The sequence below is a fragment of the Aedes albopictus genome, chromosome 1, assembly GCF_035046485.1.
Source record: "Aedes albopictus strain Foshan chromosome 1, AalbF5, whole genome shotgun sequence".
NCBI classification, from domain to species: Eukaryota; Metazoa; Arthropoda; class Insecta; order Diptera; family Culicidae; genus Aedes; species Aedes albopictus.
The window spans coordinates 182,723,309-182,742,083 of NC_085136.1; the positions used below are offsets into that span (position 1 = coordinate 182,723,309).

Genomic DNA, 18,775 nt, shown 5'->3' on the forward strand with positions numbered 1-18,775 from the left:
GAGGCTCATTCATTTGGATGCGTTTCGTCACGCGTCGATGCATTTTGAAGTGCAAGTCTAAAAGAAATTCAGTTTTCAAACAAACAATAAACACTTTCACATAGAGTTTTTACTAAAATCAACTTACTTCAGGTAAAATGTGCTGGAACAAACAATTTCCCGATGAAATAATGAAAAATTTACTAGTTTTTTCGCCAACAATGTTGGAAATTTAAGTGGACAAGTCACAACTGGACTGAAAATGCTGGCGGCGATCAAAGCAACAGTTTTTCGACTCTGGCCAATACATTGGAAATAATTCTTTCGCTTTAATTTGACCAAGTTTAAATTATTATGTTACAACAGTATACTTTTTATACCAGGACACGTTTAAATCGCGTAAATGACAAAAATGTCTATATTTTAAACTTAACACGATTTCTATTATTTCAGAGTGTTACTCACATTTGAGTAAGTTGCATTTATTAAATTATGAGTAATTGAAACTACTCAAATATGCGTTATTTTTTGCTGATAATCAAATGCAGATAATGGAAATCAAATTAAATAGGAATGATTGATACATTACATTTACAAACATAACAAAACAACGATAAAACCAATCATTTATTGTTCATAAGAGCAAAGTACAATGAATTACTAATGTCCCATATGTTTTAAATAAGTTTCGCTTCACGGTCACTCCAAGATTTCCTTTCGTTTTCCCGTAATGCTTGAATGATCCGGCACCTAGCCTAGCTGCCGGAAGGGATGTGTTTGCCTTTGAAGGTGACATGGTAATCATTTCTACATGTTCGCTCTGCATCAAGATTTACGCCGTATCGAAATTAGTCTATGGTCGTACTCTCCGAAGGGCTTCCTTGGCGAAAACGTTGCACAGATGCCAATTTGTCGGAACCGGTTGGAATTAATATTCAAAATCGTGCGCCGATGCAAGTCCAGTGAAATTCACGTTCCGGTTAGGGCTCGTATGCCACTCAACTCATCGTTCCTGCCTTTTCGTTGCCGCTCTGGTTATCCGGAACCGTGTTGAATCAGGCGTGTATTAGGTACGCCAGCAGCAGGAACGCCGCAGCGCTATCAGAAGCTCGATCAGAAGTTCTCCACATCGATGCCGTCACCAAAGGATCTTCAAAGGCACAAAGTGAACATTATTATTAATTTGAATTTTAATCTTATTTGACTAATATTAAACTAATTCCTTAACTCACCTTTAAGGGCAGATTGCTTTTTGTCAAAAACCTACAATATCAACAAGTTTTTGACTAATTTTGTCTTCGTTTTTGTTGTTCAACAATTTCGATCTAAGTTTTGATCACCTGAATGTTGTCAATAATTATTATTTATTTTTCATCCAAATATGGGTAATTTCTTCTACTCATATTTGGGTGAAAAGGCTTTACTCATAATATGAGTAAAATTTACCGTTTTTTGTCGGTATGTTTTACCCATAAAATAGGTAATGCATAAAAAACGCATATATGGGTAAATAAATTACCTATTTATGAGTAAACTGATCTTAGCGTGCACGCTCGTTGAAAACTACTCTCAGGAGAGTAGAATTCTACTCACTTTACGATTTCATTGAAAATTCAAAAAAGAGAGTGACAGCATTCTTCTAAACAGAGTGATTTTCCACTCACACGTTTGAATTTTGGACAATACTCATTTTTGAGTAACTTGGTATTTTTTCCAAAGTGAGCTGTTTTTCACTCACCCGCTCAAATTTATGGCAGAATTCTATTTTTGAGTAACATTATTCAAATTTCGTGCCGGTAACTGCCATTACGAAGTCCTGACGTCTTGCCAATAAAATTATATAACATAAATATCTCTACGTGAAATTCTTCTAAATTATGGAAAACCACATCTGTTGTTCAGCAGGTAAGTTTTATTTTATCCAATTTATGAAAGTGTGGAAATATCTACTTTGAAATAAAACAAATTCTTACAGGCATTCTAACAGACGGCAAGGCAAACATGTCTCAAACATGTAGAAATTTATCTTTTTTGAAGCAAACAGTCATGTAAGTTGAATAATTTCTCTGTATGTAAATACATAAAACTAAGAAAAATCTTAAATTGCTTTCAGTTAATAAAAGAGGGCAAGGCTATGCGTGTCTCGGAGTGTCCCGTGAACTGCGGTTGCAGCGTAAGGTCACCGAAGGATCACCACAACCACGAAGGATCTTGCAGAGCATAGTTGTTTAATTTTCATCAACAGACATTAATAATTAAATAAATGTTCGATTTTGTTGCTTTTTGTAATTTTCTTTTGATTTTTTTTTTCATGGTAGAAAAAGAACACAACAAAGAAAAAAAAATTACATCTACTCACTTTTTAAATTTGCGGTTTTACAAGTTACTCACTTTCTACTCACTTTTGATAAAATCAAAAGTTACTCTAAAGTGAGTGAAGGCAGATTACTCTATTTTGAGCTGTTCCACTTTGTACCAAAGTGAGTCGAAAACGACTCACTTTAGGCCTGGGACACACTGGTGGTGTTCGTACCATGGTACAAGTTGTCAAGAAAATTATTCCAAGGCTATCTTGAATGAAGACAATTATCAGTATGAAACTCATTTCAAGATAATTGTACCATGGTACAAATACCACCAGTCTGTCCAAGGTTTTAGAGTAGTTTTCAACGAGCGTGTATAGTCTATTTTATGAGGCTAGTCAAACGACAGAAGTACGCGCTCTGATGTTTACGTTTTCAATCATCATCTGGTTGATGATGGTTAATGACTGCGCGCAAGTCAAGCGTAGTTTTTGAAACTGGCTAAAACCATAATAAGAAATTTTTATTTATTTTTTTTTTTCGCTAGTTAACGAGTGAATCGCGACGAAAAAAAATACCTGATTAAATATTGAGTTTTGTATTGCTTCTGCTGGCAGCTTTCGAGCCTATTTCGGCTCAAATTTCTCATATCTCCATTTTGTCGAACAAGTATACGAAAATAAAAATCATTATTGAATGTATAAGAAAATGTTATACATTTTTGCCATTTCGTTTATGTTATATACCATATAAACTATTGTAATGTATAACATAAGAACGAGGCAATAAAAAGTATAAGTTTGGCTTAATACGAACAATCAGTAAAGCTAATGATTTTTAATAGAGTTCTTATATTATGAATGTGGTACAGCTAATGAAATCTATCACTATATATTTTGAAGCTGCCTTCTTCTAATTTTTCTTCTTTCAGTCTGCTGTTTAAAGATTGAATATACATATTTTTTTCTGAAATACTTATTTTATTGATGATTCAGTAGTTTGTAGTACACAGGAATACACCATACATTAAATTGAGATACTGCGCAATCCGGCAGATGTAGTTATCGAGGTAGTTATTGCGTGCTGTAAATATTTCGAGGACTAGTTGAGGATCCGGCGACGTGGCGTATTTGTTTCCGCTTGTTGATTGAGTCGATGTCGTTCCGTTGGAAGTTTCGCTTGCCTGTTTTTGTGTGCCATCATCAGGGCGTCGATTATGTCGATTATGATGATGCAACTGAAAATGAGAGCAATAACGATACACGTTCATTTCAGCAAATATCTTGAAGTCTTACCCGCCGCCGTCACCGCGAACTCCTAAATCTCCCACGTCAACTGGCGTAATCCGAGTCAGTAATCTTGATTTGCAGTCCGGGAGTCATCTCCATGCCATCCGCTTTCTTTTCCGAGTCGCAGATCTTCACAAACTTCGGTAGGTATTTCGTTCAATCGGGACCGACAGTATGAGCTTCCCTAGCTCCGACTGCTGAGTCTGGCAATATGATAGTATGGCTTTTCGAACGACAGCGGCTGGACCGGGAACCGGATTTTGATCAGGATCTGAAACTTATTAACATTACTTGCCATTCTTCCTACCAGCGATCAATTGAATAGAAATTTTCCAGAATAATTACCTGATCAAGCTTGGTCAAACACTTGTGAAAGAAATGGTGCAATTCTATCTTTTTGTTCACGACATTTTACTGCTGCTCGCAGGTGCCTACGGTGCCTTTTGGCGGGAACTTTATTCAAACGGCAAACTTATGTAAAGTATAAGCTAAACCTTATACATTTTGTCCATTAACCAAAAAACATGAAATGTATAAGTTTGTCTAATGGTAATGTTGTGGGGCATTAATAATTGATATCACGGAGAAAAAACAGCATAATTTGAAACAACAAAACTTTTGGTTGTATTTCAAATTAAGATTTTTGTTGTTTCGAAATGTGATTTGATTCCCCCAAAATATTTTTTTTGTTCGCAACAAACATTGAATTTGGTTGTTTTTGTTTCACCATTCAACCATTCTTTAAGTATTTCTGAACTAGAGTTTTTGTCATTTGCATCGAAAACTTAGTTTGTTTTTAGCAAAATTTATGTTGTTTGAGATTGTTTGGAAATTTGAGCAACAAACTAACATTCCAGATAGTTACAACAAAAGCAAGAAGCATAATCAAACTACTATTTTGTTTGGAGAAAATGTTACCTCAGATATAGATCGTAACAAACTAAGAAAATAGGTTGTTACATTTCTGGTCAAGTGAGTTGCATGGTTGTCATCAATTGTTGTCAAAGAAAAAGTGAGCGTCATCGGCATCGGTATCGCTGGTACTAAATCGCGTTTTCCTGTAGTTATTATTAAATATTTCCATGGAGAGTGATCGAAATTGATCGGGTTCTTCAATGCTTGGTAAGTTCATTCGTAATGTATTTGTATTTCCCAAATAATAATACATTCATGAACAAATTCCATTGCAGGTGAGGCTGATTCAACTTTCGTTGGACGAAGCTGTGAAATCGACTTTTGGCAAATCATTTGGATACGTGAAGGATTTTTGCATGCGGATAAATATGCAAGCAATAGTGACGGGCGGTTCCTGCTCATCATTGATCTCCATGAATTGAAATTACTCGTAAATGCACATAAATGCGCATAATACACTTATTATCAATAAAATATGTAGAACATTTTAATTGTGAGTTTATTTATTTTTGTAATGATAAGAAGAAAATCCAAAGGGGGCACGATTTTCTAGGTACAACCAAACCGATTATTAAATTTAAACAAAACCTTTGGTTATTACGAAGTATATTTTGGTATTTCTAAACGATTTTTACGACTTCAAAACAACCTATAAATTTGGTTGTATTTGGAACTGTCAAATGAAGTAATCGTGGATTTGATTGTTGCAAACAAAAAAATAGTCGAAATTGCCCAAGACTCTCCAAAATAAGCAACATCTTATTTTAGTTTGTTTCAACCAACGTACATTATGAAATTAAACTAATATTTTATTTGTGCAAATATCAATGTGGATTTTAGGTTGAAGTTAACTAAACTTTGGTTATCTTTACCATTTTTTTTTCTCCGTGATATTATTAGTTTATAATTATTATTAGGGTATACGTTGTAAATTGTAAAAGGCGATTGTAATGAATAAAATAATTGAAATAATTTTCGTGTACCTTTTCAAAAATTACACGATATTCCAGCAAAACAAACGTGCGTGCAATTCTGTCAGTTGACGCCGCTGCTGCGACCAGCTGTTCTGAAACGTCTCGTAAATGGCTTATTCTCAAAAGATGAAACTATCATTTTTTTTATTATACCGCATTTAGCTCACCACTGGACTGCGAACTGCGACTTCATAAGTGCGAAAACGTAAATAAAAGTACGCGTTTGCATCAAATCAGGTTGATGTCTTCGGCGCACTATTTCTTCAATCTATGGTGAACAAGTGCTCTGAAGACACCGAGTTGATTTAATGCAATCGCGCACTTTTATTAGCGTTTTCGCACTCGTGAAAACTAGTGCGTGAAAACTATAGTGCGATAGTCCAGTGGTGAACTAAATGCGCTATATCTACCTAGAAACTGATATACGTGCATTTTTAATTTTGCATGAACCTAACATTAATTTTTAAAATATTACACCATAATTATGCATAACATAATGTGAATGCTCTCAGTTTGTTTTTATTCATATTTGTAGGATTCTCGTACTTAGAGTGACTCGAAGGAAGAGTGGCGTCATGTTCCAATTTTGACAGGTCTCCTGCTCGTTTGGAACGGGAATTTGTATGCAGTTGACAGATGATCGCTGTTCCAATTTTGACATTGACGCCACTCTCCCTTCCAGTCACTCTACTCGTACTGATTGCATTGCTTTTATACTTATTGTTTTAGTCACTAGTAAAATACGAGAAAGTTCGATTTCAAACAACTTTATTATTATCGATCTATTTACCGCGGCACTCTGAGTTCAACTGAGCTTGGTGTGTGTAGAGGAACAATGATGTGTGTAGAGGAGGTATGGATGGATGATCGTGTGGAAACTCTACTGCCTACTAGGGATGTACATAATATAACATCTTCCCCACTTTAAAAATGAGAAACATCCCAAGTAACAGAACTAGCTGAATAACAGTTTCTTAAGCTAAAGTTTGCTTAAGAGTAGTTTATTCCACTCTTGTACTGCAAAAATGTTTGTTGGGATTACTTCAATTCAAAATCATAATCTTTCAACTTTTCTGGAATCCTAATCTGTCGTTTTGGTCTGGTAACCCTATCCCATGTTGGTGCAATTCGACTCTCGGTGGGCTTCACTGTATACCTCGCTGGAACGGTGGCGGCCGTCACTCCAGGTGACAGCGTCGATGTTGACGGCGACGTCGATGGCACCGACCGTGACACAGCAGGCGGCGAACAAATTGTGTTTGGAACTTCCTCGTCAATGTTGTTGTTAGTTGGGTGACCAAATGTAGTTTGCGTCGTTTGAAGTTCTCCGGTGCTGATTACGTTTTCGTTCGGAGCGGTTTCCGACGGATTATCGGGCGACGTGGTAGGTTCCTTATGTGGTTTGATGTGTACGAGGCTGCGTCGATACTCCTTCCCGTTGGCAGGAACACAGTAGGGCCGATCATTCAACCGCTTCGAAATTGTTCCTGGAGTTCACAACTTGGAGGTGTCTGGAGTCAACTGCACGAAGACGGGGGAGCCGGTTTCTATCTCTGGTAGGTTTCGAGATTTTGTTGAATGGAGGTGCATCACACAGCTCAGTGGAGAGCTAGGTATCAACTGGTAGGTAAAGTATGATGGAAATGAATTGTAAATAAGTTATACCTAGATTGAATAAAGGAGAGACACTGCGCTGGTAGCGATATCAGTCAGTGCCTGGCTTTGGAGAACAAAGCCTCGCCTGTGCTTTTATTTCCAACAGGTTATGGGCCCAAGGACGCCCTTGCGGTGGTTCGGGAAGCGAGGAGACCAAGATGCGGTACCATCCAATATCCGATGAGATATCAAGATGCGATGAGGCCTGGTGCCAATAGTCGTTGAGATACCGAGAGGGGGTGAGGATCTAGTATCTTGAGGGACCTGCGCTGGAACCAGGAGATCGAGGCAGAGGGTGCTGGCTGATCGGGACGCTGGAGCTGGATGGCGGGAAGGTACTCGGATGAAGCTTCGAGCCAGGAGGAGCTTGGAAGCAAAGGTAGCTCGGTAGTGTAGAGCAAAGGTGCTATTAGGAGCTCGGCGGGCTTTGGATCCAGGAGGAGTACGGGACGCGTCGGATCTGAGAGTGTGTGATGAGGAGGAGTGTTGAATGGTAAGTACATCCTTGGAGGTGCATCACACAGCTCAGTGGAGAGCTAGGTAGGTAAAGTATGATGGAAATGAATTGTAAATAAGTTATACCTAGTTGAATAAAGGAGAGACACTGCGCTGGTAGCGATATCAGTCTGGGTTTGGAAAACAAAGCCTCGCCTGTGTTTTTATTTCCAACAGATTTCTGGTCATATTTCTGTTTCATCCTTTTTCTGTTTTCGACGATGCTTTCAGGTACGTTTTCCACAACTTTCGGTCGCAAATTAGCTGCGGAGCATGGAACGCCACAACGCGTTGAGCGAGAGAACAAACGGGCAGAAGGACTTGACCCAATCTTATTGGGAATATTCCTCCATTCCTCCAATGCATACCAGAAGTTAGTTCCGGTTTCATTAGCCTTCACCAGCAACCGCTTTGCTATTTTCACGGCCGCTTCCGATTTACCATTCGCCTGCTGGTGGTATGGCGCTGATGTCACCAACTCAAAGTCCCAACTTTTTGCGAATTCAACCATTTGCCGATTGACGAAATTCGTTGCGTTATCCGTCAGTATTCGTTGAGGTGTGCCATGCCGTGCAAAATTTTGCTGGCATGCTGATATGACTGATTGAGGAGTTAGATCGTGCAGAATACTCACCTAAAAAAAATCGGAGTAATGGTAGACGGTGACTAAAAAGGCTCGCTTGCGTCCCTCATATTCCGCGAAAAACACGTCCATGGATACCAGTTGGAATGGATGGACCGGAATAGTGTGGCTTTTTATCGGAGGATTTGCCTGCGAAGCGGAGTACTTGGCACAAACGTTGCCAATTCTTCACTGTTTCCTTTATTTGTGAGTTCATACCGGGCCAAAATAGATTTGCCCTAGCCAGTTTCAGGGTCGCCTCGATTCCATTATGGTTCACATGACAGCAATCAATCAGCTTGCGCAGGCTTGTCCGCACTGAGCGCATGAAAATTCTGCTCTTTAGATTTACACCATCAAGCACATCATCAATTAGAAATCTTTTCATCTTATCAGATAGAAGGATGTTGAAATATTGTAAATGTCATTTCGAACTGTCAAAAAACTGCACCGCAGAGCCACACGGTGCGCGCAAAGAGATTTTCACCCGGGTGAAAACACTCTAGTGAATTTCACTTTGAACGGCCCGTGCGGCGCTGCGGTGCGATTTTTTGACAGTTCGAAATGACATTTACAATATTTCAACATCCTTCTATCTGATAAGATGAAAAGATTTCTAATTTATGATGTGCTTGATGGTGTTAATCCAAAGAGCAGAATTTTCATGCGCTCAGTGCGGACAAACTTGAGCTTGCGACGAAGGACGTACGGCACTAATATTCGGTCACCCCGAAAAACGATTCTATTTTGGGCGGACAACTCATCGCGGCAGCTGTAGTAGATCTTCACAATATCCGGCACTCGATCGATTGACTGTGGCCAACCGCTCTTTACATATTCGATGAGCTGCTGTATCGCCTGATCCTTCGCTGACTCCTCTCTTATTTCGCTCAACCGACTATCCGATATGTTCAAAAACCGGTTCAGCTCTACGTTTTCAATCTCTCTGAAGATCTCGTAAATGCACAGCTTTTTGTATCGATCCTCCGGTTGGTCATCAGGAATAGGCGATCGTGACAACGCATCGGCAACGACATTTTCCTTCCCAGTCACGAATTCCAAGGAAAGATTGTACCGTTGGAGACTTAGTAGCATGTGCTGCAGCCTTCGTGGAGCGGAAAGCAGGGGCTTTTTGAAGATGTTTAGCAGCGGCTTGTGATCAGTTTTGACGACTGCTTTTGGATTACCAACGATTAGCTGATCGAAACGGATGCAAGCAAATAGAATTGCAAGTAACTCCTTTTCGATTTGTGCGTAGTTACGCTCCGTGGCCGTCAAGGTACGCGAAGCATACGCTATAACGCCGCAACTTTGGTACACTACTGCTCCCAATCCAAAGCAACTGGCATCACATTCTATCGTTATCGGCTGATTCACGTCGTAATACTGGAGTGTTCCAATGTCCGCTACCATAGATTTGACTCGATTGAATTCTGCTGCTTCTGTCGCTGTCCATTTCCACGGTTGGGATTCCACAATCAGCTTCCGCGAATTGGTGAGATTCGCACTCAGATTCGGGATGAACCTACTGAGATAGTTCACCATCCCGATGAAACGATGAACTTCTTTGCGGTCGGTTGGTATCGGGTAGTTGCGAATAGTTGAGATCTTGCTATCGTCCGCCTTTTTTTTTCCTTCTAAACCAAAGGGGGATAATCTGCTCAACAGACACCCTAACAGAAGGTTAGGGTAGTGTAGGTCTGACAGGCCGTCTTCTACAACAAAAGTAAAATCCAGGACTACTCTCTCCTCGTACCCACTAAACCATTCCTATGGTCGCCAAACCCTACGTCTCTCCGGAACCACCAAGAAGGTATTGCTTCAGAGAGGGGCTAGTGCACATCGCACCCACAAGGTTAGCTGCGTAGCCTGCAGCAACGAACATCGATGACTCGCTTTGGAGAGTCCATCACGGTAGCATGCTGGCGCTTAGCCAGTTTCCCGAGTGGTCCTCGCCACTCCCTTTGTCCTCGGAAGGCGGGCAGGGTCAACCCCGCCCGCGCCCTACTGCTGAGCGGACATCAAGAACTGATGCCCACGTGCAACCCGATCTGACCTGCCCGTAAGGAAGGGTATCACTACCCTTCAGGCCCTATCAGATGCACCCGTAGGTTGCAGACAGCAGGATCTCACCTACCCCGACCCTTGCCGGAGACCCCTTTCCAACCGCGGGCTCGGATCCAACCCAGTAGACCGACGCCACGACAGCACCACTACCGAGACTTCCTCTCCGCGGCCACTTAATCGTTGTAAGGGTCGATCTCGACCGCAGGGCACCGGTATGACCTACGAAGCCGACTCCGAACCCCTGGACCACCTCTTGTACTGCATCTGGACTAGCCATTCTCCGAGTCCACGCGCCACCTCCTCTGTAGCTCCCAGACGATGTGGGTAATAGCCGTTGAAACGGCGTTCCAGCCAAAATCATCCCTACACATCCTCTGGACCAAGTTGTCCGGAGTTGTGTCCTCCCCGCATGTGGCAAGCATGCGGTCACGCATTGTGCGAAAACGCGGGCACACGAACAAAACGTGTTCCGCCGTTTCCTCTAAACCATTGCACACTGGGCATTCGGGAGAATCCGCATGCCCGAAACGGTGTAGATACTGTCGGAAGCAACCATGACCTGTAAGGACCTGTGTCAGGTGGAATGTGACTTCCCCATTGCAGTTTGTCACCATCGATGAAATTCTCCCAGAGCTGGGGAGGGCTAAGGTATTTTCAACGGTGGACGCCAAGAAGGGGTTTTGGCATGTCGTCCTGGATGAAACGAGCAGCAAGCTGACAACGTTTTGGACGGCTAAAATATAAACGACTCATAAGAAAGTGATCATTCTTCATAAATAATTCCAAAAGTCCCAGTGAAGAAACAGGGGTGTAAGCAGTAATCAATTACAAAAGTTCCATGAACAAATAAAAAAATGCATAAATAAAACAAAAGTTTCCATAAATAATTGATTTTTGAGCAATTAAAAAAGTAAAAAATGCAATGAATAAATCAACTGTTGCAATAAAAAAAGCCATTTTTCCCACCAAATAACTTCGAATTTTCCATAAATAAATCCGATTTTTCCATAATAAATTAGAAAATTCACAATAAAAAAATATCTAAGAAGCAATAAATAATTCAAAAAATGCAATAAACGAAAAACTAAATTATCAATAAATGTCAAAAAACGATCAATAATCGTAAATGCATTTAAAGCCAAAAAACACATAGACCATGCGGTGAAGCCGCATAGAGGATTGATGAACTGAGGTGGCAGAAGGCCGCCGAAGTTTCCGATATTCGATGCACCGCAACTGCATCGTTTCGGTTCTAGGCAAACCACAGATCCAAGAATTTGCCCGGTATAATGCAAACATAGATGTTATCCCTTTTTTAGGTCCGACGAGCGGACAGCGAGTTCGGACAGCAAGCGATTGCTCGGTAAACTGCAATCATAGTTAGGCTGGCTTTTCAGTCGTTACAGTCATATAAGTGCGATTCAGCATTTCACTGCCTCATACTTTCCTGCATTTGTTTTTCATGGGTTATTTAGTCATTTTTTATGGCATTTTTTGAATTTTTTATTGCTTTTTCAATATTATTTTATTGGGAATTTTCTAATTTATTATGGAAATATCGGATTTATTTATGGAAAATTCGAAGTTATTTGGTGGGAAAAATGGCTTTTTTTTATTGCAACAGTTGATTTATTCATGGCATTTTTGACTTTTTTAATTGCTCAAAAATCAATTATTTATGGAAACTTTTGATTTATTTATGCATTTTTTTATTTGTTTATGGAACTTTTGTAATTTATTACTGATCACACCCCTGTTTCTTCACTGAGACTTTTGGAATTATTTATGGGAAATTTTGTATTTATTATGGAACGTTTAATTGTCTGCCACGTTTTGGACCCCCTTCGGACGATACCGCTGGACTCGGCTGCCTTTTGGTATTGCACCGGCTCCGGAAATATTCCAAATGAAGCTCCAAGAGACCATCCAGGACCTTGAAGGTGTCGAATGTATCGCGGACGATATTCTGATTTTCGGCGTAGGAGATTCGTTGGATGAGGCTTTGTCCAATCACAACGCGTGCCTGGTGAAGTTGTTTCGCAGATTGGAGAAGCACATCGTTAAGCTTAATCGTGAAAAGCTGAAGCTATGCCAGACTTCGGTAAAGTTCTATGGACACATATTAACGGATAATGGTCTACAGGCGGACGATAGCAGAAAAAGTCCTCCAATGATCCCCTCCAACATCTCTGGAGATTGCTCTGTAGGAGCCATCACACCTCTCGTCTTGGCCATAACGATCCTGTAGGCGTCACCCCACGGGTTCGTATTGGCACTCTGACAGAGACCCTCAAAGCAGGCCTTTTTGCTTGCTCTTATCTCGGTCTTAAGCGCGGCTTTTGCAGCGGCGAACACCACCCGCCGTTCGTTTCGCTCTTCCTCTGATCGTGCTCGCTGCATCCGCCGCCTAGCCCGTAGGCAGGTGCGGCGCAGGTCCGCAATCGCGTCGGTCCACCAGTAAGCCGGTGGCCTCCCATTTCATTTAAAATTAAAATTAAAATTAAAATTAAAATTAAAATTAAAATTAAAATTAAAATTAAAATTAAAATTAAAATTAAAATTAAAATTAAAATTAAAATTAAAATTAAAATTAAAATTAAAATTAAAATTAAAATTAAAATTAAAATTAAAATTAAAATTAAAATTAAAATTAAAATTAAAATTAAAATTAAAATTAAAATTAAAATTAAAATTAAAATTAAAATTAAAATTAAAATTAAAATTAAAATTAAAATTAAAATTAAAATTAAAATTAAAATTAAAATTAAAATTAAAATTAAAATTAAAATTAAAATTAAAATTAAAATTAAAATTAAAATTAAAATTAAAATTAAAATTAAAATTAAAATTAAAATTAAAATTAAAATTAAAATTAAAATTAAAATTAAAATTAAAATTAAAATTAAAATTAAAATTAAAATTAAAATTAAAATTAAAATTAAAATTAAAATTAAAATTAAAATTAAAATTAAAATTAAAATTAAAATTAAAATTAAAATTAAAATTAAAATTAAAATTAAAATTAAAATTAAAATTAAAATTAAAATTAAAATTAAAATTAAAATTAAAATTAAAATTAAAATTAAAATTAAAATTAAAATTAAAATTAAAATTAAAATTAAAATTAAAATTAAAATTAAAATTAAAATTAAAATTAAAATTAAAATTAAAATTAAAATTAAAATTAAAATTAAAATTAAAATTAAAATTAAAATTAAAATTAAAATTAAAATTAAAATTAAAATTAAAATTAAAATTAAAATTAAAATTAAAATTAAAATTAAAATTAAAATTAAAATTAAAATTAAAATTAAAATTAAAATTAAAATTAAAATTAAAATTAAAATTAAAATTAAAATTAAAATTAAAATTAAAATTAAAATTAAAATTAAAATTAAAATTAAAATTAAAATTAAAATTAAAATTAAAATTAAAATTAAAATTAAAATTAAAATTAAAATTAAAATTAAAATTAAAATTAAAATTAAAATTAAAATTAAAATTAAAATTAAAATTAAAATTAAAATTAAAATTAAAATTAAAATTAAAATTAAAATTAAAATTAAAATTAAAATTAAAATTAAAATTAAAATTAAAATTAAAATTAAAATTAAAATTAAAATTAAAATTAAAATTAAAATTAAAATTAAAATTAAAATTAAAATTAAAATTAAAATTAAAATTAAAATTAAAATTAAAATTAAAATTAAAATTAAAATTAAAATTAAAATTAAAATTAAAATTAAAATTAAAATTAAAATTAAAATTAAAATTAAAATTAAAATTAAAATTAAAATTAAAATTAAAATTAAAATTAAAATTAAAATTAAAATTAAAATTAAAATTAAAATTAAAATTAAAATTAAAATTAAAATTAAAATTAAAATTAAAATTAAAATTAAAATTAAAATTAAAATTAAAATTAAAATTAAAATTAAAATTAAAATTAAAATTAAAATTAAAATTAAAATTAAAATTAAAATTAAAATTAAAATTAAAATTAAAATTAAAATTAAAATTAAAATTAAAATTAAAATTAAAATTAAAATTAAAATTAAAATTAAAATTAAAATTAAAATTAAAATTAAAATTAAAATTAAAATTAAAATTAAAATTAAAATTAAAATTAAAATTAAAATTAAAATTAAAATTAAAATTAAAATTAAAATTAAAATTAAAATTAAAATTAAAATTAAAATTAAAATTAAAATTAAAATTAAAATTAAAATTAAAATTAAAATTAAAATTAAAATTAAAATTAAAATTAAAATTAAAATTAAAATTAAAATTAAAATTAAAATTAAAATTAAAATTAAAATTAAAATTAAAATTAAAATTAAAATTAAAATTAAAATTAAAATTAAAATTAAAATTAAAATTAAAATTAAAATTAAAATTAAAATTAAAATTAAAATTAAAATTAAAATTAAAATTAAAATTAAAATTAAAATTAAAATTAAAATTAAAATTAAAATTAAAATTAAAATTAAAATTAAAATTAAAATTAAAATTAAAATTAAAATTAAAATTAAAATTAAAATTAAAATTAAAATTAAAATTAAAATTAAAATTAAAATTAAAATTAAAATTAAAATTAAAATTAAAATTAAAATTAAAATTAAAATTAAAATTAAAATTAAAATTAAAATTAAAATTAAAATTAAAATTAAAATTAAAATTAAAATTAAAATTAAAATTAAAATTAAAATTAAAATTAAAATTAAAATTAAAATTAAAATTAAAATTAAAATTAAAATTAAAATTAAAATTAAAATTAAAATTAAAATTAAAATTAAAATTAAAATTAAAATTAAAATTAAAATTAAAATTAAAATTAAAATTAAAATTAAAATTAAAATTAAAATTAAAATTAAAATTAAAATTAAAATTAAAATTAAAATTAAAATTAAAATTAAAATTAAAATTAAAATTAAAATTAAAATTAAAATTAAAATTAAAATTAAAATTAAAATTAAAATTAAAATTAAAATTAAAATTAAAATTAAAATTAAAATTAAAATTAAAATTAAAATTAAAATTAAAATTAAAATTAAAATTAAAATTAAAATTAAAATTAAAATTAAAATTAAAATTAAAATTAAAATTAAAATTAAAATTAAAATTAAAATTAAAATTAAAATTAAAATTAAAATTAAAATTAAAATTAAAATTAAAATTAAAATTAAAATTAAAATTAAAATTAAAATTAAAATTAAAATTAAAATTAAAATTAAAATTAAAATTAAAATTAAAATTAAAATTAAAATTAAAATTAAAATTAAAATTAAAATTAAAATTAAAATTAAAATTAAAATTAAAATTAAAATTAAAATTAAAATTAAAATTAAAATTAAAATTAAAATTAAAATTAAAATTAAAATTAAAATTAAAATTAAAATTAAAATTAAAATTAAAATTAAAATTAAAATTAAAATTAAAATTAAAATTAAAATTAAAATTAAAATTAAAATTAAAATTAAAATTAAAATTAAAATTAAAATTAAAATTAAAATTAAAATTAAAATTAAAATTAAAATTAAAATTAAAATTAAAATTAAAATTAAAATTAAAATTAAAATTAAAATTAAAATTAAAATTAAAATTAAAATTAAAATTAAAATTAAAATTAAAATTAAAATTAAAATTAAAATTAAAATTAAAATTAAAATTAAAATTAAAATTAAAATTAAAATTAAAATTAAAATTAAAATTAAAATTAAAATTAAAATTAAAATTAAAATTAAAATTAAAATTAAAATTAAAATTAAAATTAAAATTAAAATTAAAATTAAAATTAAAATTAAAATTAAAATTAAAATTAAAATTAAAATTAAAATTAAAATTAAAATTAAAATTAAAATTAAAATTAAAATTAAAATTAAAATTAAAATTAAAATTAAAATTAAAATTAAAATTAAAATTAAAATTAAAATTAAAATTAAAATTAAAATTAAAATTAAAATTAAAATTAAAATTAAAATTAAAATTAAAATTAAAATTAAAATTAAAATTAAAATTAAAATTAAAATTAAAATTAAAATTAAAATTAAAATTAAAATTAAAATTAAAATTAAAATTAAAATTAAAATTAAAATTAAAATTAAAATTAAAATTAAAATTAAAATTAAAATTAAAATTAAAATTAAAATTAAAATTAAAATTAAAATTAAAATTAAAATTAAAATTAAAATTAAAATTAAAATTAAAATTAAAATTAAAATTAAAATTAAAATTAAAATTAAAATTAAAATTAAAATTAAAATTAAAATTAAAATTAAAATTAAAATTAAAATTAAAATTAAAATTAAAATTAAAATTAAAATTAAAATTAAAATTAAAATTAAAATTAAAATTAAAATTAAAATTAAAATTAAAATTAAAATTAAAATTAAAATTAAAATTAAAATTAAAATTAAAATTAAAATTAAAATTAAAATTAAAATTAAAATTAAAATTAAAATTAAAATTAAAATTAAAATTAAAATTAAAATTAAAATTAAAATTAAAATTAAAATTAAAATTAAAATTAAAATTAAAATTAAAATTAAAATTAAAATTAAAATTAAAATTAAAATTAAAATTAAAATTAAAATTAAAATTAAAATTAAAATTAAAATTAAAATTAAAATTAAAATTAAAATTAAAATTAAAATTAAAATTAAAATTAAAATTAAAATTAAAATTAAAATTAAAATTAAAATTAAAATTAAAATTAAAATTAAAATTAAAATTAAAATTAAAATTAAAATTAAAATTAAAATTAAAATTAAAATTAAAATTAAAATTAAAATTAAAATTAAAATTAAAATTAAAATTAAAATTAAAATTAAAATTAAAATTAAAATTAAAATTAAAATTAAAATTAAAATTAAAATTAAAATTAAAATTAAAATTAAAATTAAAATTAAAATTAAAATTAAAATTAAAATTAAAATTAAAATTAAAATTAAAATTAAAATTAAAATTAAAATTAAAATTAAAATTAAAATTAAAATTAAAATTAAAATTAAAATTAAAATTAAAATTAAAATTAAAATTAAAATTAAAATTAAAATTAAAATTAAAATTAAAATTAAAATTAAAATTAAAATTAAAATTAAAATTAAAATTAAAATTAAAATTAAAATTAAAATTAAAATTAAAATTAAAATTAAAATTAAAATTAAAATTAAAATTAAAATTAAAATTAAAATTAAAATTAAAATTAAAATTAAAATTAAAATTAAAATTAAAATTAAAATTAAAATTAAAATTAAAATTAAAATTAAAATTAAAATTAAAATTAAAATTAAAATTAAAATTAAAATTAAAATTAAAATTAAAATTAAAATTAAAATTAAAATTAAAATTAAAATTAAAATTAAAATTAAAATTAAAATTAAAATTAAAATTAAAATTAAAATTAAAATTAAAATTAAAATTAAAATTAAAATTAAAATTAAAATTAAAATTAAAATTAAAATTAAAATTAAAATTAAAATTAAAATTAAAATTAAAATTAAAATTAAAATTAAAATTAAAATTAAAATTAAAATTAAAATTAAAATTAAAATTAAAATTAAAATTAAAATTAAAATTAAAATTAAAATTAAAATTAAAATTAAAATTAAAATTAAAATTAAAATTAAAATTAAAATTAAAATTAAAATTAAAATTAAAATTAAAATTAAAATTAAAATTAAAATTAAAATTAAAATTAAAATTAAAATTAAAATTAAAATTAAAATTAAAATTAAAATTAAAATTAAAATTAAAATTAAAATTAAAATTAAAATTAAAATTAAAATTAAAATTAAAATTAAAATTAAAATTAAAATTAAAATTAAAATTAAAATTAAAATTAAAATTAAAATTAAAATTAAAATTAAAATTAAAATTAAAATTAAAATTAAAATTAAAATTAAAATTAAAATTAAAATTAAAATTAAAATTAAAATTAAAATTAAAATTAAAATTAAAATTAAAATTAAAATTAAAATTAAAATTAAAATTAAAATTAAAATTAAAATTAAAATTAAAATTAAAATTAAAATTAAAATTAAAATTAAAATTAAAATTAAAATTAAAATTAAAATTAAAATTAAAATTAAAATTAAAATTAAAATTAAAATTAAAATTAAAATTAAAATTAAAATTAAAATTAAAATTAAAATTAAAATTAAAATTAAAATTAAAATTAAAATTAAAATTAAAATTAAAATTAAAATTAAAATTAAAATTAAAATTAAAATTAAAATTAAAATTAAAATTAAAATTAAAATTAAAATTAAAATTAAAATTAAAATTAAAATTAAAATTAAAATTAAAATTAAAATTAAAATTAAAATTAAAATTAAAATTAAAATTAAAATTAAAATTAAAATTAAAATTAAAATTAAAATTAAAATTAAAATTAAAATTAAAATTAAAATTAAAATTAAAATTAAAATTAAAATTAAAATTAAAATTAAAATTAAAATTAAAATTAAAATTAAA

General features: G+C 27.8%; 3 long non-coding RNA genes across 3 annotated transcripts in view; 2 read left to right on the forward strand and 1 right to left on the reverse strand.

Annotated features, from left to right (window-relative positions):
* Positions 1-579: 579 nt before the first annotated feature.
* LOC134285352 (uncharacterized) lies at positions 580-1,526 on the reverse strand. Its single transcript, XR_009996302.1, has 2 exons — positions 1,212-1,526; positions 580-1,129 (listed from the first exon to the last, which is right to left on the reverse strand). It is a non-coding gene; the product is annotated as an uncharacterized LOC134285352 (long non-coding RNA).
* A 7-nt stretch (positions 1,527-1,533) lies between these two features.
* LOC134285354 (uncharacterized) lies at positions 1,534-2,480 on the forward strand. Its single transcript, XR_009996304.1, has 3 exons — positions 1,534-1,884; positions 1,955-2,027; positions 2,093-2,480. It is a non-coding gene; the product is annotated as an uncharacterized LOC134285354 (long non-coding RNA).
* Positions 2,481-2,486: 6 nt separating this feature from the next.
* Positions 2,487-18,775, forward strand: part of LOC134285357 (uncharacterized) — a 61,074-nt gene continuing 44,785 nt past the window's right edge. The window contains exon 1 of the long non-coding RNA XR_009996307.1: positions 2,487-3,714. This is a non-coding gene — a long non-coding RNA (uncharacterized LOC134285357). The remainder of the gene's footprint in view (positions 3,715-18,775) is intronic.